Below are 25158 nucleotides of genomic sequence, written 5' to 3'. Positions count from 1 at the left end.
CCATATCAGTGTCTTTGCGTAGCTATTGGTAGAAGGATTCCTGAGTGAGTGGTTTATGATAGAGACGAACTCAGTGGCCATTCACTCTGAAGGTATATCCAGAACCGTCAATGGTGATTAAAGTGATGGTTCCATTCTCATGTACCTTCTGGATTTCATATGGTCCCAACCAACGAGTCTGGAGTTTCCCAGAGAAGTCCTGAAACCGAGAGTCATATAACAAAGCCCAGTCTCCCTCATGGAAGACTTTGTTTTTGATGAGGGAGTCATGCCATTTAGCTCGCTGTTGTTGAATAAATGCTGTATTTTGTAGTGCAGAGAGCCTAATTTCGTCCAATTCATTGATCTGATGTAGTCTATTAATCTGTGCCTCGGTTAGATCTAAGCCAACTTCCTGTGTTGTTCGTAATGTTTGGATTTCAAATTATATAGGAAAAATGGATTGTTTTCCAAACACTAATTGATAAGGTGAGTAACCAGTGGTGCTTCTCCATGTTGTTCTATAGGCCCATAGTGCTTCAGGTAGTCGGGCAGCCCAATCACACCTATGTGACGCAATGGTTTTCGTTAGGATTGATTCTATTACCGTATTGTTGCTTTCTACTTGTCCATTCGCCTGTGGGTGATATGGAGTAGTGATTTTGTGCTGGACATGATAATTATTAAGTGTTGCAGCTAATCTATTGCCAGAAAATTGTGGTCCTCCGTCTGTAATTATTTCCCTTGGAAGGCCATAACGTACAAATAGATGGAACAGGAACTGTATGACAGAGTCCTCTGTGGCTCTTGGCAATGCTTCTGCTTCAACCCATTTGGTGACATATTCTGTTGCCACCAAGATATATGTTCTCTGATTTGATGAGGGTTTGATAGGTCCAACGAAATCGAGAGCCCATCGCTTGAATGGTTCGATGAGTAATTGTGGTTTGAGAGGCATCTCGTCAGCTTGACCAGGACGTCCTGCTTGCTGGCAGTTGTCATAGGCTTGGACAAATTTCTTTGCATCTCTGAAAATCGTGGGCCAATAATATCCTGTCTGTAATACTTTGTGTCCAGTTCTACGCTCAGAAAAGTGTCCCCCACGTGGTCCGTCATGACAGGCTTTTAGGATGTCAAAGATTTCATCTTCTCGAACACATCTCCTGATATGCATGTCTGCCCCTGTGTGAAACAAATAGCCCCCAATCCAAGAGAATCGAGTACTCTTCTGAACAATCTGTTTTCGTTCATTAGGGGTTAAGTGTTTTGGTAGTTTACCTACTGCAAGGTAATTGGCAACATCAGCATACCAGGGTGTTCGAACGGCAACAACAAACAGATGTTCGTCTGGAAATTGATCTTCAACTACTACTGCATCAATTGGCTTTGGCATTCTTGAGAGAAAATCGGCTACAGGATTCTCTTTGCCAGGCCGGTCCTTGATTATGATATCGAATTCCTGCAATAAGATCAACCATCTAGTTATTCTGGCATTTGTGACAGGCTTATTTGCTAAATATTTTATGGCAGAATGATCTGTATACAAGATAATAGGATAGCCTATGATATAATGTCTAAATTTATTGACAACATGTATTACAGCTAGGAATTCTTTTTCAGTAACAGTGTAATTTAATTCAGTAGGGGATAATTTTTTGTTGATGTAATAGATAGCGTATGGTTTTTTATCCTCTTCCTGCCCAAGGACTGCGCCAATGGCTGTATCTGAGGCATCAGCTGATATCTGAAATGTAAAATCCTAGTTTGGTCCTCGAAGGACTGGGGCTGTGGATACGAGCTTCTTTAAATCCTTGAAAGCACATTCACATTTTTCTGTCCAAAGAAAATCAACATTACCAGTTAGTGCATATAAAGGTGCAGCAATGTATGAATAATGTTCTATAAATCGTCTATAATATCCAGAAAATCCAAGAAAGCTGCGTACCTCTGTTTGAGTAGTAGGAGTGGGAATAAGCAAAAGTATTTGGATTTTGGCCGGGTCTACCTAAATGCCGGCTGCTGAAACATAGTGTCCTAGAATAAGTCCTTTAGTCATCATCATATAACATTTTTCGTAGCTTAAGCAAAGTCTGGCACCTATGCAGCGTTTTAGGACTTTTTCCAGGGTATTTAGTGCTGGATCAAAATCATCTCCATAGGGTGTAAATTCATCCATATATACTTCAAGTCCATCATTTATTAAATCTGTAAAAATGCTAAGGATAGCCCTTTGGAATGTGGCAGCAACATTACATAGGCCAAAAGGTAGAACTCGGTAGGCAAATGTTCCCCAAGGACAAGTGAAAGTAGTTTTGTCCTGGTCTTCAGGGGAAATCTAAATCTGATTGTATCCACTGAAGCCATCCAGGAAGGAAAAGAATTTCCTTCCTGCCAAAGTATCTAGAACTTGGTCTATGAATGGGAGAGGAAAGTGGTCTTTTTGTGTTGCTTTATTGAGTTCCCTGTAATCCACACAAATTCTCCATTCCCCATTCTTTTTTGGTACCACCACAAGCAGAGAGACCCATTTACTGTTAGAAATAGGATAAATAAAATTGACATCTAAAAGTTTCTGAAGTTCCGCTTTTACCACATCCTTTAGATGGGGATTAAGTCTTCTTTGCGGTTGACGGACAGGTCTAGCATCTTTTTCTATATAAATGTGGTGTGTACACAATTGTGGGTCGATTTCTTTGATATCTGGGTAATCCCATGCAAATGCTTGTTGATATTTTCTTAATAGATGGATGAGCTTAGTTTCTTGTTCAGATGTGAGGTTGGCATTGATATTTAATGTTTTTCCCGGTTCAATTTCCACAATTTTACTATTGGCGACAGAAGTAACAGGTATTGTTTGATCATGTGCGTCTTTCAGAGGATCTTCTTCTAATTCATTATCAAATGCTGCTTCTATCATGTGACATTGTGTGCAGGATCCGGATTCAGTTTGACTAATGAAGTTGTTAATGGCATCATCTTCTGTTTGATCTTTAAAATCAAGTGCCTCTTGTATACTCAATGGAGATCTAATGTTATCAGTAAGGTATGATATAGGATACTTGTTAGTTTTAATTATTGTGAGACTTGGCTGCGCTGGAGGGTATAGAACCAAATTCTTGAGATCAGGTCCTTTGGTTATGGTCATATTTCCTTGCTGGCAACCAATGTAAGCATCGACGGTGGCAAGCCAAGGCCTACCTAGGATTATCGGGTGTCCATGAAGTCAGATTTTTGGATTAATTATCAGGAAATCGGTCAGATATTCCCAGGAATCTACACAGACCATGACATCGTGAAGAGTACCTTCTGGACTAACCACAGATCGGTCGGCCAATTCTAACAAAGTAGAGGTAGGTTCTACAGATGTAATGCTGAGCTTTTGACAGGTAGTGGTTGTTAAAATATTGATTGCAGCTCCTAGATCAACTAAGGCATTGGACAGGGTCTGACCGTAAATTTGAACAGTTACAATTGGATTTCCAGGGTCTTCATATTTAATGGGTGTTTCTTTCCCAGATAATAAATCAGATAAAGTACCGACTACTTGGACTCTTGGATTACTTGTTATATTCCTCCTTGGTTTCTTTATGCACAATTCTTTAATAGTTTTTGCATATATAGGAATATCTTGAATGGCTTGGAGGAACGGGATTTTTATATACAAATTTTGTAATTCTCCCAGAATTTCAAAGTTAGGATACTGTAAAGGTCGAGGTATGACTAATTGTTCTGGGAATGGAGGAGAGGATGTGGTTGCTTGATTATGAGTCTATTGCTTATTTACATCCTCTTGTTGCAACTGATGTTCTCTTAATAACTGATCTTCAATATGAACTGTTTTATCTCCCTCATTTCCAATAATACGTCCAGATCATAATTGAAGATCGTTACACTCCTGTAGGACCCTGTCCTATTTCTGGTGATTCTATGATTTGAAGAGATTGGACTGGTCTGTTATTTGGATTGGGGTTGGGTTGGGCTGGGAGTTGCGGTCTCAGATTAGACTGGGGATTTTGTTGTAAAGCTGGCAGAGTAGGTTGAGGGAGCGGAATAGTTCCTACTGGCTGTTACATCGGTCTTTGCCAATTTGTCTGCCAGGGTGAACCTTGTGAAGTAGGGAGGGTCCATTGTGGAGGATATGGGCTATTTTTCCAATATTGTGGAGTATAAGGGAAATTCGGCCAACCAGATTGGATTGGCTAATTCAGCCACAGGTTTGAAGAAGGAAACGATGGTGGTGACCAGTTTGAAAATGGGGGTTGGGGCTGATTTTGCCACATATTATATTGTTGAGCATTATATTGTGGAGGCTGAAAAGAAGAAGTTGGGTCTAAAAACATACCAGATTGTCTTGGCTGCCACTAGCGACGCTGGTTGATCAAATACACCGATTCTTGTTCTTCCTCTACTTCCTTGTATACTGCTTTTAATCCAGGAAGTGAGGGGTAGCTTTCCGTAAGATGATTGTTTGTACATATGGCACATGTTTGGACTGTATCCAGTGGACACTCCTTGTGACTATGTTTTTTTCTGCATCGGGGGTGGAAGATTGCCAAATTCTGTTCTGCCTCCATCTGCTTCTGTTTGGCCTGCATAATATCAAGTTGTGTAGTTAGTGTCCCTAGAATATCAGTTTTAAAATTTTCTAATAAATTTCGAATCTCCATGCACGTTACTCCTTCTGTTGATATTTTATTGTCTCTTGCAAACCGATCATATTCTGCCGGTTTTATTCTTGTGCTGCCTCTCGAACTCCTGATACATAAATCAATAATGTCAGCAAAATTCTCTTGATAAATATCCCCTTTTCCCATGATGTTTAATGTTTCAATCCACTGTTCCTTCATGCCCCTTATCAATGCAGTTTTTAACACATTATCAGGTAAAGGTAGTGATGCATAAGGAGATCTTTGTAAATTGTATTGAAAACGTTCCACATATTGTTCTAATATTTCGTTTGGTTTGGCTGTCATTTGGAATATTTCGTCTTTCAATTCTCTAGACCTACAATAATCCTGATATTTTTTTAAGAAGGATTCTTTCATTTGATCCCAATTGTTGATGACCCCACCACCTAGTCCGATAAACCATCTTAAAGCAGCCCCCTTTAATGTAGAGGGGAATAATTTTAATTTCTGGGGATCTGTGGTGTAATCATATCCCCTGCACAACACATCAAATTCAAATAAAAATGCATCCAGATCTTCTGATGTGAGACCGTGAAATGTAGGGATATGTTGAAGAGGGATAACTTTCATGGGTGCATTTGGTGCAGAATCCACTATAGCATATTGTAATGTAGAGGTTTGATTATTTGTCTGGTTCTGAGCCATAGGATCGAATATATGCCAATAACCTTCTGGGATATCTAGGAGGGTATTCCTAGGTTGAGAGGGAACGATTTTAGAAGGGATAGTTTTTATGGCACTTCCTTTATCTAGGATAAGAGGAATACCTGATGTCTGAGGAGATTGGACTCCTTCAACAATGACTTTTGCAGCACTCCCCTTATCTGGGCTATTTAATGGTTGATCTGTTCCAATGGGAGCTTTTGGTTCCTCGGTTTCCCCTGTTTCTCCTTCTCCTTCACAAAAGTTGCTGAAATTCCCTTCCTACAATAGTTTTGGAGTAGAATTTTCAATTTCTTGAAAGTCTTGCTCTTCAGTTTGACTATGCACATCAGCAAAGGCTACAAATGGTGATCCTGTGGCTTGAAGGGAACTAGTAGGTTGTTTAGAAATGATTTTCCTGGGACCTACTGATGGCTGAGATTCTGTTTTCTTATAGATTTCGTCTATGAAAGTTGTTCGGCCAAGGGTCACCGGCCCCTTAGCTTTTTCAGGTTTGGATGGAAGCTTAATATTCTTTTCTGGTTTTTTCTACTTATTCATGCACTCAAATGAACTACTAAATTCTATTCAAACAAAGCAACAACAAATCTATTAGGAAGGCGGACAGTGGAGCAGGGCCTTTACATGCTCCGCACGCAGGTTCTTACCTTTTGTTTTTAAGATCCAACTCTTCCCTAGCAGATTCGTACACTACTCTGAAAAAGACAAATGGCTACACTCTTTCCCCAGCAACGATGCCAAAATGTAGAGCTATAAAAAAGGTCTCTTTCACCTCTAATTACCTCACATTAATATGTCAATCCGGGAGCATTTGGTTATTTCAAAGAGTGACTCAATCTAAGGCTACTTGTCAGAGTAATGCTAGTAGTACAATGTTCTGCAAAAATACAAGAGTAAACGGATGCTGGTCTATGACTAAGTTACTTCAAATGACTAAATCACACACTCCTAAAGCTAGGCAACTTTATCAGTCAAGGGTTCGACAGCAATAGCCCATCCCTTTGGAAAGTGATGAAAAGGAAATTAGAGCATGGAACACGGGTCTGGGAGCGAGGCAGTAAATGCCGATGCTCACTACAGCCACAGATCGTCTCTCACACCAAATGCGAGTAAATGAAATAGCAGGTAAAAATGGAACGGCAAATAAGAAATTGAACAACAAATCTAGAATGGAACAATAATGCTTAAAATGGAACAGCAATTCTGAAATGGAACAGCAATTGAATAACTAAATCTCGCGAGCAGTAATCAAGCTTTATCCTATCAACTCAAATGCACTCATTGTAATCAAAACTCCAATCTTTCATTCTCCAAGCAAATCACACAACACGCGCTAATGGGACAGCATTTGGAAATCATACACACACAACACCCTTGAAAAGTAATATGATTTAACACCAATCATCAACAGGAATTACAACTGTGTTTCAAAATGGAACAACATTAATCCTGAATCATAAAGAACACATCTTTCAGATAATTTCCTCAACACGAATATACAACATAAGAGCTCCGTAACAAAATAATAACAATGTTCAATTAAGTCTAATAATATTCGATTAACTCTGAAAGTATTGGTGATATAATGCAGAGTCAATATAAAGAACCTTAATGAACGAATGTTAACAGAGCAGATGATGTAACTTATAAAGCATATGAGATTACCAACTAATGACGATAAGCAAACCACGCAGAAATCAAATCGTAGTGATACAAAAGCAAGTGTCCTCCAGGGCCGGGCCCTTAGCCTCAAGGGTACACCGTTTTAAGTTAATCCAGACGTAGAGATAAGATAATCACCAAGTTTATATTAATGCATGAAATAGAAAGTACAATGAGCCAAGTTCAACGAGACTCGATGATCAAAGTTCAATCTTTAATAGAAAGTTACATAAAAGCATAATCCCTAAAGCTAACAGTGCCATCCCTTTATATAAAGGTGACGACGGAGATGTCTAAGCAATAAGATAAATAAAGCAGTGATCCCTCAGGATCGAGGATCCTGAGGGATTTGCCAAACTGTTACTCCTTAATCACTTCTTTTCTCCTCCGCTGACCTGGTGCCTTCTCCTCCTTTTCCGGACCGATTTGCTTCAACGTGCTTAGCCTCGTTTGCACTCAGTCCTTTGTCAAAGGGACAACAGTTACCCTGTTCTTGTCTTTTTCTTTGGAACAGCAGCTCCTCGTCTTTACCCTTTCCTGCACAGGAGAATGACAACTACCAGCGGTTAAGTCTTGCATACTAATTCCACATATTTTTTCATAATTCTTTATTGTTTTCCACATTCATGATGTAAAAGATTCACAAGTCCCACTGAAAAAGCCATTGAAATGATCATTAAAAACATACCCTTTTAGTACTCCACAACTACGAGAAGGTCTTTAGTGGCTTCTTTAGAAAATCTGGGGCCTTTCTTATAAAAAATCAATTGGGGTAATGGTAAAATAACACCATGACATATTTTGTAAAATTGGGGAGTAAAATGGGATTCCCACATCTATTTGTGATTAAGATGGATGGGGCAGGGGTCTTACAAATTAAATTTCCAACCCATGATTGGAAACTTAGTATAGAAATAGATGGAATCCATGATATAGGAAATCAAATAAAATGGACGAAGGTTCTTTATGGAGGTAGATCTCTTTTGACGATATTGAGAAACAGTAGTAGCTAGGTTATCAAGATAGGATAGTGTCCCAATTCATTATATGGGAATTGACATAAGCATCAATTTATGGGACCCATTCTATAGAGAACTTGGTATTGTTAGCCAATCCATACAATCTACATAACATAGAGGCTGCATAGTTATGGGGATTTGCTAAAGAATATATGGGGTGCTTACTCATCTTATCTTATTTGAACTTGTTCTCTAGGACTCTCCAGCCCTGAATCATCTTGAAGGGTTCTTCATTCTTCTTTGTAAACTTGTCCAGAAATGATTTGTCATATATATCCCAGTGATCAGGAAGATGATACATTTGTTTAAAATCTTTAGCTTTGAGTGATCCTGTTAGCTCCATCTTGGAGTTCTTGAATTGTCTATCTTCAATACTAAGATTTTTCCACCACCAATCTAATCATATTTGTGTATGGGACTATCTTGGCTCTTGCTCCCATTCTGTGAAGAAAAGATCAAGCAACATCTTTGAATTGAACTCCCAAGGTTTTAATTTAGTCTGATGTTGCCTTAGTGACAATAATTTTATCCCACTCATCTTCAATTCTCTTATAGATGACTTCCCATGTCATTTCTCATCCATCAACACTTCAAACTATATCAACAAATATGGGTGACAATTCTGAAACCTTAGACTCTAAAATTCTCTACTACTTATGATTTTTCATTACCTTCCATAATGACATCTCTTTGGAAGCTTGCCTGAAACGAAAGAGATATATCGGCACACACAATAGAGGGAAATTAAGGCTGAGATCTCTTCGAAATGAGTTTTAATCGTGTGAATATTTTTAATGTGATTTCTGTGTTAACTAGCTATAACTTAAAAACATCAATTTCTCTCCTCGAGCTGATAAACATTAATTACTTTGTGAAACCACTTAATATTTCATTAAAACTCAGTAACTTCCCATGCTTCATGCCGTATTTACCACATCAGAGTTTTCAACATTGCCATATAACATTTCTCGGAGATAATGTGAAATGCGATTGCGAAAATCGTAATATCACATTTCGCAATTTTTTAAGGGGTGACCCAATGGCATGCTTTATTAATTTGTGACTTGTGAAGTAAGATCGTGTGTTCTTAAAGTGTTGTGATTGGAAAATCACAGCGGGGGCTTTACCGCATATCGTATTTCAAGATTTTCTTTAAGACATTTATAATTTTCACATGGAAAACTATAAAATGTGATCTACGATAAAATTTCCAAATATGCACTGTATTCTAAAGTTTTAAGGAAATTTGTAGAATTAGAATTTATTTCCAAAGCCTAAAAGTTTAAAAGGGCCCCCATTTATATGTCAAATATTAACTATTACTCTGTGTAAATGTTGCAGGGGGTGGGGGGGGGGGGGGGGTTGTTACACAGTACAATAGGTTCACAGTCTCAACATTCACTGAATGCATAGACTCAATGTACAAGAGATAGAGTTTAATTGATAAATCTACTAGAGGGACAGAGAATTGATAGAATATTCAATGCACATAACAAGGAATCAAAGAAATATTTTCCATTAAGGGGGAGAGGAGTTACATGGAGTAGAAAACTAAATTTGGGAACTGACTCTCATACCATGTCAGGTCAGGAGTTACAACAAAAATAACTAATTTTGTGAGTTGGATCTGATACCATTTTAGCCCAGGAGGTAACTCCACAAATTGAATTTTATTTTGCATTAAGATTGAACATGAATATATAGATGGAGAGGGAGACTATTGGGTTACATATCCCAATTTCTCTCCATCTTCTAATTCTCTTTATTTTCCTATTTCCGGTATTTTCATTGATTTACCTAATCCAAAATATTAGGTGTCAACAGTAGGGAATAGGTCACATAAAACCACACATGTGGCAAAATGTAAACAACAAGATGCATTGATCGTTATTGTTATAGCCGGAAGAGAGGCTTTATAGGATGAAAAACAATCTATTTCTAGAATATTTTTATGTGTTATGTAGTTATAGAATGGATATATTTCATGGAGAAAAAAAAATCGAAAAGGAAACTAGGTGCCGTGTAGATTTGTGAAGGAAATTGGGAGAGAATTGTTGAAGATGACAAAAGACATGATAAGGGAGGTTTCTCAATCACAAAATAAGGTTTGCGATCCTTGAAGGTTGTAGACAACTACAATAAAACAATAGTACAACAAAGAAAGTGGGAAGTAGCAGCCTAAGACTTGGAATTCAGGATGAATTCCACTAATGGAAAATCATGATTAAGAGATCATGAATATTTTTTTCCCTGGGAGTCTAATATGGAAGAATTTTTCATCCAAAATTCAATCACTTTGAGAAGGCATAATGGGTCTTTATTTTACGAAGCGAGTGGGTTCCCTAATTATAAATTTAATAGAATTTTCCTATGTTTTCTTATTGGATTGGGTGATATTTATTTATATGTAATCAAATATAATTTTTTTGAGTAGGCCTCAAGAGTTTTTTAGATTAGAGAGGTGTTTTAATGATTTTGTTGATCTGAAGGGGCCTAGAGATTAGTGAGAGAGGAATTTGTGGATCTAAACTGATCCAAACCTTGAACCTATAACCATGAATTAGAAAGGATTCTCTTCAACAGACAAATAATTTATAAATACTTATTACTTTGTCAAACCACTTAATATTTCATTAAAACTCAATGACTTCCCATGCTTCATGCCTTATTTACCGCATCACAATTTTCAACATTTCCATATAGCATTTCTCGGGGATAATGTGAAATGCGATTGCGAAAATTGTAATATCACATTTTTGCAATCTTTTAAGGGGTCACCCAATGGCATGCTTTATTAATTTGTGACTTGTGAAGTGCGATTGTGTGTTCTTAAAGTGTTGTGGTCGGAAAATCGCAGCAGGGGCTTTATCGCATATCGTATTTCAAGATTTTCTTTAAGACATTTACAATTGACACATTGAAAATTATGAAATGTGATATGCGATTAAATTTCTAAATATGTGTTGTATTCTAAGGTTTTAAGGAAATTTGTAGAGTTAGAATTTATTTCCAAAGCCTAAAAGTTTAAAATGGCCCCCATTTATATGTCAAATATTAACTATTACTCCGTATAAATGGGGGGGGTGGGCGTTGTTACATAGTACAACAGGTTCACAGTCTCAACATTCACTGAATGCATAGACTCAATGTACAAGAGATAGAGTTTAATTAATAAATCAACTAGAGGGACAGAGAATTGACAAAATATTCAATGCTCATAACAGGGAATCAAAGAAATATTTTCTGTCAAGGGGGACAGGAGTTACATGGTGTTGAAAACTAAATTTGGGAACTGGCTCTCATACCATGTCAGGTTAGGAGTTACAACAAAAATAATTAATTTTGGGTGTTGGATCTGATACCATTTCAGGCCAGGAGGTAACTCCACAAATTGAAGTTTATTTCGCATTAAGATTGAACATGAATATATAGATGGAGAGGAAGACTATTGGGTTTCATATCCCAATTTCTCTCCATCTTCTAATTCTCTTTATTTTCCTATTTCCAATATTTTCATGGATTTACGTAATCCCAAATATTAGGTGTCAACAATAGTCAATAGGTCACATAAAACCACACAAGTGGCAAAATGTAAACAAGCATATGCATTGATCGTTATTATTATATCTGGAAGAGAGCCTTTATAGGATGAAAAACAAGCTATTTATAGAAAATTTTTATGTGTTATGCAGTTGTAGAATGGATATATTTCATGGAGGAAAAAAAAAATTGGAAAAGGAAACTATGTGCCTTGGAGATTTGTGAAGGAAATTGGGAGAGAATTGTCGAAGATGACAAAAGACATGATAAGGGAGAATTTTGGGGAATTAGATATAATTTTTGGTTGGATGTAGAGATGAATGCTTTGCAGAGTAATAGATATCAAGGAAGAAAACCAAGAGTAGAAGAATTTCAAAGAAGGGAGTTCCAAGAGAAAATTTAACAGAAGGAGTCTTAGAAGAATGAAGACATAAATAAAGCCAATAGTTGGCTTGAACATGATGCATATTGTAAGGTTATGATATGGATAATACAAGATTTCATTGATGAAAGTATGGATCTTACTAGAGAAAGGATGGAAGTGATGGATAGTGAAAATGCTAAACAAAATGATCATTGGTACATGATCATACAAGGTATAAAGTTTTTATCTATCTATTATTTTAATGCAACCAAAGAGTAGAGGTTGTTTGAGCAGTCACGTAGACTAAGAATTTAGATTATAAAAGTTTATTTTTCATTGCATATTTTTAGAGAACAATATCGTCAAGGGGTGCAGGATTGGAGGAGGTGTGGAAATAAATAAATGGCAACAACTATGTGGATTTTTTTAGTCATAATAAATCAATGATGTATGCCAACCAAGCAAAGGACTTGACATTGGATTGAATGAGTTCTAGAAGAAATTGATGAAGACACGCAAATGGGGTTATCAAGGGATCAAAAATAAGATAAGAATCAAATAATAGTTGGATGATGGTGAGTGTGATAAGTAGTATGTTTCTCAATTACAAACTAAGGTTTGGGATCCTCGAAGGTTGTAGAAAACAACAATACAACAATAGTACAACAAAGAAAGTGGAAAGTAGTAGCCTATGACTTGGAATTCAGGATGAATTCCACCAATGGAAAATCATGATTAAGAGATCATGAATATTTTTTTCCCTGGGAGTCTAATGCGGGAGCATTTTTCATCCAAAAGTCAATCACTTTGAGAAGGCCTAATAGGTCTTTATTTTACGAAGGGAGTGGGTTCCCTAGTTTTCAATTTATTAGAATTTTCCTATGTTTTCTTATTGGATGAGTGATATTTGTTTATAGGTAATCAAATATAATTTTTTTGAGTAGGTCTCGAGAGTTTTTCAAATTCGAGAGATGTTTTAATGATTTTGTGGATCTGAAGGATCCTAGAGATTAGTGAGAGAGGATTTTGTGGATCTAAACTGATCCTAACCTTGAACATATAACCATCAATTGGAAAGGATTCTCTTCAAAAAACAAATAATTTAGAAATATTTATTAACAATTATTACCTCAATAAATAATTATAACATCACAAAGGAACATGAAATTAACTCAATTCCATAAAGGAAATGAAAAATTGATTATATTTTATTAATCCATTCACTATACGCAATTTTACACAAGGCCCTTTTCCTTTATGGTGTAATTTACCTTAATTTGGCCTTTTTTCAAATCAAGATCAAGCTTTATTCAAATTGTTGGAGCAAGATTAGCAGAGGATCAATGACCTTGATCCATTTCTAGTATAAATAGTATGAATATTTTAATATTGAGATATATTAGTGGTGGCCAGATTCGACCATATGTTCGTGTGGAGGATTAACAGTTTTAATATATTTTGGGAAGAAAAATTGCATGACCTAAATAGGAGGATACCCTTAGATGAAATTTGAATTCCCAGACACTTTCTTGTTCATTGCCATATCAGAACCTTGGAGGACATTCATCAGTGGGTATTATTTAGTGAATATCCATTGGACCACGAAGGGGATTACTAAGAATAAAGACCAAGACTGATATGTTAGTTGACTGCAAGGTAAATGGCCCTTTCACTTACAATTGTTTTGAGCTAAATTTTCCATCTCGAGTACTTGGTCTCACATGTTTGTGAGTTTATAAAGTGGCCTTTTTAAAAATAAAATTCGAGGTGGAGATTTAAGCCCATGATCATGGTGCTTAGTGGTATGGAAATTAGACTTATCACTTGTTTTTAAGGATGGGATTGTAATAGAATTTGGCACATGATTATAGTACCTAGTCACATGGTTCCAAGCAAATCAATAACATAGTTCTTGAAGAACGAAAGTGCTTCAATATGAATCACTAGGATTTGGCTACATTTTTTATCATGTTATAGTACTTATCTTCTCAAGGAGGTTTTGAAAGATGGAGTACAATTTTGATGGTGAATTGGAAGTATGGATTCCTACTGGAAAATATAGGTATGATATCTAGTACTTAATCCATTAGGGGAATTTTAACTTGAACTTTGAATCGAGCCATATTAAAAGTGGAATATAGCTTGAATGTCGAAAGATTCAAACAAAGTTATTTTTAACTCTATGTGTATTGATGAGCCTCATAATTGGTTAACTATATGGACCTTAATACACTTCCAAGATTATTAAAATCAACTCTTCTCATAATTCCTTACATATTTTAATCATATTTTTCTTAATGAGATGAGTAAAAGGAGGACGTTATGTCTAGTGGTCTAATGTGCATTAATTGCTGGTTTTTGAGATAAAATCCTAGAAATTTTGGCTAATTAAGGGAAAAAAATCTAATGAGACAAGGAGGGGAGATTGTAGGAGATAGATCCTCCTCATTTAATCCTCACTCATTCCAATATTCCTCCAATAAATCACACTAGCTTAGAGTTGCAAGCAGTCGAATCATGAAGATCAAAAGGCAGTCGATCTAGTGACAGTTAAGAGCCAGATCATCTTAAGTTTGGGAGCCAAGCCTCCCTATATTTAAAAAAGTCATTGGAGACTTCACTTGTATAAATAAGGAGGCATAGAGCCTCATTAGGATTCAGATTTTTTATGTAAGAGCACTAAGCATTTTTAGGTTCAAGACTTGTGGAGGACATTGTTATGTATTTTTTCTGATATGATAATGAGAATCAACATTTCCTTGATCCCAAACTGAGTTGACTCATAGGGTTGAAGCTCTTGGGTTAGGGCCCAAACCTAGCAAGAAAGGCTCCTCTTCTTATACTTGTATGCTTAGTTGATTTCATAGATTAATGGTTGAATTGGTTTTAGCATTATTTCATTGCAAGTAGTTGTGAATTTGATTAGTTTGCTTCCATTTGTCCATTGCTTTAGTAGTAGCTTAGAAAGATAAAGGCAAAAAGTTGTTTTCAGGTGGATTTGGCCTCACTCCTCCCTTCAGGGACTTGAGGAAAGAACTCCTATGTAGCCCCAAAAAGACAAAATTCATATTTCTCATGCAATTTAAGGTTTTCTACTACTTAGGCCACCATCTTTTCAGTTTTCAAGAATAAGATTAAATTGTCGTTTTTGATATCTTCAGCCTTGTGTTAGATCTCATAGTGTTTCACATTATTCTGAAAGTATTTCCGTGCATGAACTAGGCATCTAGATAATGAAATTGTGTTTTCTTAAGTTGATTGAAAATATTTCTTATTTGACATGATTCATGGATAAATGCCAGTGATTGATGCAGTGTAGGAGTTTCAATAGTGCAGGGAGACCTCATGACCAACAACCCCAGCCTAACCTCATCCATTGAGGAACATAAAAATCCACTAAGTCCCTGAACCAATTTATCATTCCATAAGAACAACTTTCCAGGGTTGTTGAGCAAATCTAACCATCTTACAAACTCTGTTTTGAGCTCTGAAGAAGTCCTAGCCACTCCCTTACCTTATTTCTCCCACCATTCACCTTCCCTAATCCCTATACCACCTTCCAAATCACTCCTTTTTCTCTTGGCTCGATCTTATAAGAATACAGGGGATCTTGTAGGAGCATTAGGACATCTTGTAGGAAGCGTTAGGACATCCTATAATGGCCTGTTTTGAGGTGGAATTATGGAAAAAGCATCCAAGAAGATAAGAAAAGACCCCTACTTACCTCCCAAGCCATCTGATCGTTCACCACCATCTCTAACCCACTTTCCACATCACCAAGAGGATTTAGCATTCACATTTTCACACAAAAAAGGACAAAAGGGAAAAAAGAGTTATTTTGTTAAGTTACATGCACAACAGTAGAGTGTTTGGTTATTTCAAATTGCATGCCTAGGACAATAAGATTACACACATGATAACTTAGCATTATTTTGAACCAAAACCTCTTAGCAGTTAGTTAGATGAGTGATGTGTTTAAGAATTTGATTGCAATCTTTCCCTACTATAGTAGACAATATTTCAGTTAGTGTAAATTTCTCTTTCCTCGTTGGTAATCGAGCTTCTCTTGAATCAATAGAAGGCTTGTCTGAGAGACCATAGTGGTCTATCACTAGCTTAGTAGTGACTAAGAGTGGACCCATCACATTTTCTTGTGTAAGCAACACTGTCACCTCTAATTTTGTACAAACCCGGGGTTGATAAAGTAAAGTTGGTAGCCCCAGTAGTTGTAGCATTCTTGCTCCAATACTGGTGCTCATCAATTTTTGGTGCCATTATCTGGGAGGTGTCTGAGTAAGATGTGATTTTTGATTTCTTTCTTCTGTTTCTCTGACATTCTACTCTTAGCTTAATTTCTGCAAAAGTAACTATCAGTTGGTTTGCTTTCTTTTCCATTCTGCAAGTGAGGTTTCATTTAGTAGTTAGTTTCCATTTAGTTTGTTATTTAAATTCTACAATTAGTCTCAAAACTTGAAAAATCCACAAAACAAAAAAGAAACACTTCTCTCATGCCTCGTAGGAATAGGGATAACTTAGGAAATTTTTTACCAAATATCCTCACCACTTCAAACAACCAACCTTACCTCTTCTTCTATAGTTGTGAATTGGAGGACCCCTTAGGCGAACAACTAGAGATATCTGAAAACCTACAGGGGGAGAAGAAGAAGGAGAACCCGTTCCAACTCACCTAATGGCTTAAAATAGAAATGACAAAGGAAATAGAGAAAGAATTGAGGGTTCCTTTTCCATCAGACAAACTAATGGGGATACCAAGATGAAAGACATAAGCCACTATGCTCTTCCTCATTTCCATGGCATGACCTCAAAAGATCCAGATAATTTCTTGTTTGAGTTTGTTGTCATATGCAGAACTTATGATTACACCACTGATGAGAAGAAGTTGAAATTATTACCATCCACTATTGGGCATGGAATCCCCCCAAGGCATGTTTTGAGGCTTAAAGCCCAAGTTTTGACCAAGTCCTTTGTAAAAGCTCCGTAAATTGTGGGTGTGGAGCACGAAGTCATAATAGAGTCACAGGGTTGTCTGCCCTTGTTTTTGTAATGTAATGTCAGCTTAAAAGACCTACCCATGGTCCATGGACCATGGGATTGTATAAATAGAGTGAGGCTCTAAGTGTAGAAGATAGCACCTAGCATATATCTAACAGAATGGAAGCCTCATGAGTCTAAGATACTGATTGGAAGTGTAAAGTATGTCTTTGGGTCGTAGAGTAGGAGAAGGCTCTGTAGCTAAGTGCACAGAGGCCTAGTAGGCTACAACTGAGTGTGTGGACCCCTGCAATTGAGTGCGCAGGGTAGGTCGAGTCTGTAACCATTGGAAGAATAAACAAATGGAAGTTTACCATATTTTTGTGTATCTTTTCCTGTTTTAGTATATGATTGGGTATAAATTGCAAGTCTATTGTTTGTTTGTTGTGCCATCTCATATGAATGTATTGTATAAATAAATATAACGTAAGACATCCATTTACGTGAAGATAATTGACTAGGCATAGGAAGATAAGTAAGATCTTAGGTGCACCTTAGGGAATAGCGCAGAGCGTTGCTTTAGCATCACGGAAGCCCCACAGGCCTTGGTTAGGGCTGCACAAAGGCAAGTATATCAGGGCGTGAAGGCCTGGGAACTACGTGAAGCAACCTATGTGAAGGGACTAACAGTTGGACTTGGTTCCAGTACCCCCACATACAACTTCGAGTGAGACCTCAGTTCGCACCAGGTAGACTGTTGCTGAAAGGGCCAGTAGTACAGGGATTTTTTTGGTTAATTAACTCTAAACCTAGGTCAGGCCCCAATAAGGCAACAAATTTTTTTGTTGTCGGGACCGGGATCCTCACAGAGATGTCTGATGTCGTATCACTGGAATCCGACAAAGAAAGGAATTGAAGATTGGTTGGACAGAAAGATTCACAAATTCGTGGCATAGGAAATCAGTAATCTGCGACTATCAAAGGAAGAGTGGTTAGACTGCTACTTATATACAAAGATCCACGAAATCTTTTTCACATCTTTCCCTACTAAGGATAAGATTGCACGTGCTATTTATCACTAGCTCAATCAAATTATAGGAGGATTCATCCCTGAGTTTGGGTAGATACTTCAGTCAACTATTGCGAGGCTGAACGACACTTCCTTAAAGGGCCGCAAGGTAAGTACGTTAAATATTTTAATACTTGGATTAAAATGCTACTATGTGAAAAATGGGTTATGCGAATAAATTGATGTTTGGGGCTATGTGAAGTGGGGGAATCTACAGAAACTAAGGTAGTACAGAACTAGAAACCAGGCCCTTGATTTCACCTCTGTAAGGGGGCGAAGAAGAGCTCACAAAGGTCTCACCGAGAAGTGCGATCAATTTGATAAGGTAGAGAATTATGTGCATACCACCCCCATCAACACCACCACCAGTTTCACCATCTTCACCCCCATCTTTGCCCATCCCACCTCCGCCACCACCATGAAGCATTATGGCAAGCGCGATAAAGTTGCCAGTGTTCAAGGGAGTAGGGAATGAAGATCTGGACCAGTTTTGGTTTGTGATAAAAGTTGTATGGGAAGCATAGGGAGTCACGGATGATAGTATAAAGAAGGAAATGTTGTTTAGTGCTCTATAGGATCGCACGTTGACTTGGTACATTTAGAATTCCAATGACAATCCAAATGCGGGGATCAAAAATATCCAAGCTACACTAAACAAATAATTTAGCAGGCCAAAGTCAAAGGCGCAGTCGATCATTGAGTTTAAGGAAATCACAATGCTACCAAGTGAGAACCTTCGGGAGCTGGATCATAGATTGAAGTGCACAATTCACGAAGCCAACATGACGTTGATGGATGGACAACACTGTGAATGGTTTGTAGCATTGTTAACGTCGCATCTAAGGAATGCATTGTCACAACAGAGGTTGGCAACTCAGGTCGAGGCCTTGGAGGTCGCAATGAGATTGCACGGAACCCCGATATAGGATCCCAACCTAGGAATTCAGGAGATTCATGTGTAGTTGAAAATCTTGTGCCTTGAGATGTAAAGTTTGAAACAAGATAGGACAGCTCACCCAGAAGTGCACGGTGAGGTATGGTGCGTAAAGTGCAAGGGTCAAGGAAATGACAAGGACCACTGTCTGGTGTTCACAAATTACCGTATGGGAGTAGGACCAATGCCATTGAGATAGGAGGCACAAGAAAGACTGAGCGTGGCGCTTGCATTATGGTGTGTGATTTGTCAAATAGGAGGAAAGCATGCTACAAACAACTGCCACTTATTACAAAAGTACACAGAAAATTCATAGTAGCTGTTCTGTAATTTCTGTAGATTAGTGGGACATGATGAGTGCACCTATAAGAGTTATGAGATGATGATGGATTGGACTCCTACCTACAGAGGTCAGGCCGAAATGTGGCCCCTTGACCAGAATGCAAGGATGGCGCAAACTAGATTTTAGGGGCATGGATGAGGCCGAGGTGGAGGAGGATGGGGAAGAGGTCACGGACAACTGATAAATTATAATTGCAGAGGGCCAAGACATTATCCCCGTGATTGTACGAATCCAACGTGACCATTATTCTTGTATTGTAAATTTTTTGATCACGAGATGGAGGATTTTCCCACGTTGATAGCGAGGTTGCATGATAAAGGAGCACTCCAACCTCCCCTGACTAAGAACCTGCAAATGATAAGGTCTAAGCCACGCGAGGAAGATGCTAATGTAAATATTGTGCTTCGAAGTGGAATTACGACAGCGGATGAGAAAGGCAATCATACCGAAGAAAGTACTTGGATTCGCAAGGCTCCAACGAAGGAACTAGAATTTGATTTGAAGCACACTAAGGAAACCTTCATGGAAGCCAAAGAAGAGCTTCCTTGATGCCTCCACTTCAGGAACTAAAGATAGACCAAAGCCAAAAATCGACCCATCAATGCTCACCACGTTTCAGGAAACTTACATGAAGCTACTACGTGATAGAAAGGTTGTAAATGGGTTGTAGGAACTCATAAATAGATGCGTTGTGACCGCGCCATGAGAACCACGTGTAGTCCACAAGCTCAGAAATCACACAACACAAATGGGAAGGGAGATGAGATTGACTGCGCAGATTGGAGAATATGAGATGGACCAAATGATTCTGGATTTAGGATCAGACGCAAACGTCCTGCCGAAAAAGACATGGGAGCACATGAGAAGTCCTACGCTGCAATGGTGAACCAGCAAAAGATCCTACCTATGTGGAGATTGTATGGAATCACAGTAGATATCGAAGGAGAATGTGCGCAAGAAGATTTTGAAGTGATAGAGATTGTTGATGACAACAATCCCTACCCCGCGCTATTTGGAATAGATTGGGCCACTGACATGAATCAGGTGATAAATATGAAGAAGTGAAAGATGATTTTTGAAAAGAAGTCTCTACGTGTGGTTGTACCTTTGGACCCTGTAGAAGGATCGCACTACAACGGACCCAGTGTGCGACTACAATAGTGATGATCACTTGGACTACATCTAAAAGATAATCGTGTGAGAGCAAGACTAGGTGAATCTGATCACGGATGGATGAATCTCATCGGAGCGCGAAAGCTCCTGCACATCAGATTTAGATGAGGAAATAGAATGATGGCAAAACCGGTTACATGAGGTAACCACACTGAACTATAACATGATGATCAGATCATTGCGCTGTGTATCAATTGAGGTAAAGGAGCTGCCTACGTATGATCGGTTAAGTGAGGTGGATAACTTCCTAAGAAGATTTGAAAGAGAAGTGTTGAAACAACAACATTTCGAGGCTTTGAAATGGGTATTGTGCGCTATGCCTGCGAGGTGGTGGGGTGTGCACCAAAGAAGTTTTGAGGACTGGTGCGAATGAAGAAGGATAATGCGCATGCGGTTTGCAAAGCCTCATATGCGATTGATATACAAGATTGTTGAACAAAATGGTTCACACACCCACATATCCAGATGGATGTAGGGATATGGTGTGAAACTTGTGTGGAAGTACATAGTCTTCACGTTGGGAGATAGGGTAAGTAAGCAGGTGCAGGCAAGGAAATGGCATGAACGACCTCTCTAGTTGGAACCATGGAGTAAGGAAAGGCCAAGTGCATAGAAGGTTATCCACGCAGAAGCCTTTAACAAAGTATGTGAAGTGTTGAACAAGATCCACAATGCGAAGCAGACTGATTGGGACCTGCGCATACCAACGGTTCTATGGGCTTATAGGATCGTGTGCAAGACCTTGACGGTGTAGACACCTCCAAGGCTGGAGTATGAAGCAAATGATGCAATCCCCATAGAGCATGAAATGCCTAGTCCATGCATGACAACACCGGTAGATATGCTAGTTTGTAGAACCCTAAAAGAAGAAATCCAATAGGGAAATTTTAGGCTCCAAGAACTTGGGAAAGAAAGGGTGCGATTAAGGGTGAAAAGTTCTCTGGTAGAAACGAAAATCGAAGAGATGGAGGACAAGATAAAGGAAGATTTTCTGGATAAGAAGACTAGGATGATAAAATAGGGTGCACATGATCATGCTAAAAAGTTTGAGGACTATCGCTATGACTTGATCAGTCTGATGCCTTGGCTTAGACTGCACATCACTAAGCGAATCAACCAGGGTGGTGCACTACAGATGATAAAGTGTGTGACACTGCCAGTAACAATAAAAGGTGGGTATTTTCCAAGAAAAGTGATGGATGACTGGATGACACCCTATAGAGGTGACGCGACAACCTGAATAGCCATGGAAAGTATAGTCTTAGCGCTCCAAGTAGTTGAAAGGAGGCACAAGACTATAAACTACTCTGCCCAAAAGCTGCATGATGTTGGAGCTACATGTAGAAGCAAAGAGTCACAAGGTCCGTGACTATGCAAGGGGGGTTGCGCTACCATGTGGGTTGGCTGGAAAGTGACCATTAGAGTCACTATTCACGATGGGATGCTTGACTTGAGACCAAATGGAGCGGGCAGAAGGAATTTAAGATGCGATTTATGGGCAAGGTTTGGGAAAATCTACTACCAAGAGAGCATTAATGAACTAGATTTGGGGGGAATGATCGAATTCAAATTCAAAAGGTGCTATAAATTACAAAGGGCAGCCCAACAAACAATACTTGGTCATTTTCAAATTGATCTGTTGTATACCTCGGTAGCTGAAGCAGAGCCCTGTTTGACCTGTGTAGAGCGTTGATTGAGCCCCTGAGTACGCGAGTGATAGATTTCTGGTTAGACATGACGGTAGCATCCAAGGAAGTTATGGCAATTACAGAGATGACCGCTGAAGAGGCCACGCAGGCCCTGATTGTAGGGGATGCCCCTAAAGGTGCTACGATTGTGGTAGAAATCCCTAAATAACCGCGCATGCCAAGACCAAAGAAAGACAAACAGGGGATGGCTCCTGTGCGTGTGTCCTCGCGAAACTCGCTGCGCACGAGGCTGATAATGGAGGAGAAGAGGAAATCCATTAACATAAAAAACGATGAGGAGGAGGAAGACTTGGAGGACCTTATCATCGAAGAAGATGAGGATGAAGGCATGGAGGAGGAAACTAAGCCTGCACACCCTCCAACAAAGTTGCCCACCTATATTCCCTCACGAAAGGGGAAGGCTAAAGTGCCCAAGGATCTTGATGAGAGAAAAATCTCTCTCCAGACCCCGCTCCTCCCAGACAACATCATTTTTGAGGGCATGAACCTAGGATAGGTGCCTAGCTTAAAATTTGACGATTGGCATCTCACTAACCACGAGAAGTTCCCTCACCTAGAGACCGCATAGCTCATGAAGCCTAGGTAGAACACCACAGTGGGGGTTACCGAATTAGAGTCACAAAAGTGGTTGCATGGAGTGGAAAAGGCAGGGCTACTTAACCTGCTCAGGGTGTCACATTTCCATCGTGTCACAATAACAATTATCATCATCAGGCAGCTGCTCTGCCTAGTGCATGGTGGGTGTTTGTGGCTAGAGGAGCCCATCCCCATCAAGGAACACTTGATTCACCACATCACCCAGCTGCCATGCAAAGGAGAGGACCTCACAGATATCTCAGAGGGTAAAAGCAATGACTTGGCAATCATGGAAGCCATGAAGAAGAAATATAAACTGGAAAATAAGAAGAGGGCTTATGCCATATCTAGCATCAACGATAAAGCAGTAAGAGTGGTCACCCAAATACTAGCAAGTAAGGTTATGTGCAAGTGTCGTGTGGATGAGGTACCCCGGTGGTATCACTTGCTGAGCAATGCACGGAGGGGGTCTAGTTTAATAGGTCTGAGTTCCTCTACAAGGAATTCTTGGAGAATTGTCACGAAGCTCATGAACAAGGAAAAACATTCCACTATGCATGGCTTTTGATGTCCATAATGCTCATGGTAGGGGAATTACCAGAGGATAGTCAATTCCCCACAATTAACAGGGATTTGTAGGAGGCCATGAAGTATGCTTCGCTCTGGGCAACAAAGGATACAAACCAGATTCGTGACAGTAATATATTCTAGGTGTTCATGGAGATGAACTTTAGAATAGGGATCAACTGCAAGTCGCAGTTATCACCCATTATTTACAACATCCAACAAATTTTTTCAGAGTTTAAGACGGACCTCCACAATATATACATCAGAGCGCGCAAGGACCCAACTAAGAAATGGAGAGAGCTACTCTTTGTAGCCATGGATGATGTAATCTTTAATGTACTAGATACATGGCTGCTAGAGTGGCACGCTCCAAACATCATGGCAATAGAGAAGTCTGCAGTGCAAAGGAAGAAAGAGGAGGCCAAACTCACATGGCATAGTTGGTAGAGAAGAGAAGGAAGGAGGCAGCAATAGTAGAAGCACAGGAGGTGCGAGATGCTGCATAGACACTAGGTGAATAGAAAAATGCCACAGGAGTAGCAACAACACATGAGGTAGTCATGAAGGCATGTGAGGGCCAAAAGTCACCTTCTCATCGGTAGGAAATAGAGGAAGAGGAGGGAGGCACGGACCCACAAACCACGTCAACACAGTTGAAACACCAGCACCCGACCGAGTGGATGGGGCTGCGCAAGAAGGGTCAAGGCATCAAATTTTTCTATTGACTCGACCACCCTTACTGAGGGTCATCTGCACAACATCCGCCAGACAGTGTGTGATGTCATCTCCGAGATGCTCCATAATTTTGTGTAGGAGAACTAGATTGTGTTGGGGGCCCTCAGAGCGCAGCTGCAGGAGTTGTAGGTGCACACTCCTTAGGCTGATACCCTTTCGACCAGCCTCACAGTCAGGACAACTGCGGCAGAGCAGATGTTGTGCACTTAGGTGACAAATACCATAGTGCTATCGGAAGGGGCACTGGTGACAACAAATGAGGTTGACAGGCCTATGATTAGCACACTAAAGGGTATCAAAATCAACATGGCTACACTCCCCTGGGAGACATTATACGTTCTGTAGGATGGGATTACTGTAGAACTATGGGCTAGGGAGAGCCATGCGCTACAATTACTAAGCGAGTAGAAAATCAACATGGAACAGTTGAGCTTGCAATGCGACGAAGTGGTGTCACAAAATTGACAACTGGTACAGGTACTAGATGGAAATAGTCAAATCGTGCCTGAGTTGGCCATCCCAACAGACACATTAGTAGAGGTGCACATCCATAGGCTAGCAGCAGGGATGCACGTGGCACGGGAGGAAATGAAAAAGGTTTAGCTGGATTTGAACCTTCAGATCACAGAGCTGCGATTGAAGGCGTGGTTGTCCACCCCTCCGAAAGTAAGAGAACAGTGCACCAGCATTATTACAGCATGACTGGACGAGATCAGCAATGCAGTGTGAGACTACACCAGAATGTTGGAGGAGTCATTTGAGGTCCTCACGAATCTACAGGAGGACCCAAACATCCAGCACTTAGAGACAGAGGCATGAGAACTCCTGTAGCAGTATGACAACGTGAAAGCTCACTTGCAGATGCAATAGGCCAAAGTGCTGAAAGAACAGGTGGACACAACATGAAACAAGGAAGCAGTCCTGAAAGCATGCTTTTAGCCTTGGATTGATGGGGCCTTCACCATCACAACAGCAATTGAAGGCAAGCTCGTACAAATGTAGGGGACATAGGCACAGATGAAGGGAAGCACTTTTGACACCGCGGTCTTTGAACAACGCGTCCAGGAGATCCAATAGGCAGCCGCTCAGTGCACTACCAACCTTGCAACAGTTCAAGCAGAGTTGGAGGGACTCCAGGAAAAGAT

The sequence above is a fragment of the Pinus tabuliformis genome, chromosome 5_1 (assembly GCF_031772625.1).
Source record: "Pinus tabuliformis cultivar Carrire ecotype Pingquan chromosome 5_1, CPIR1, whole genome shotgun sequence".
NCBI classification, from domain to species: Eukaryota; Viridiplantae; Streptophyta; class Pinopsida; order Pinales; family Pinaceae; genus Pinus; species Pinus tabuliformis.
The sequence above is the reverse complement of the archived record's forward strand: the minus strand, read 5'-3'. Positions refer to the sequence as shown.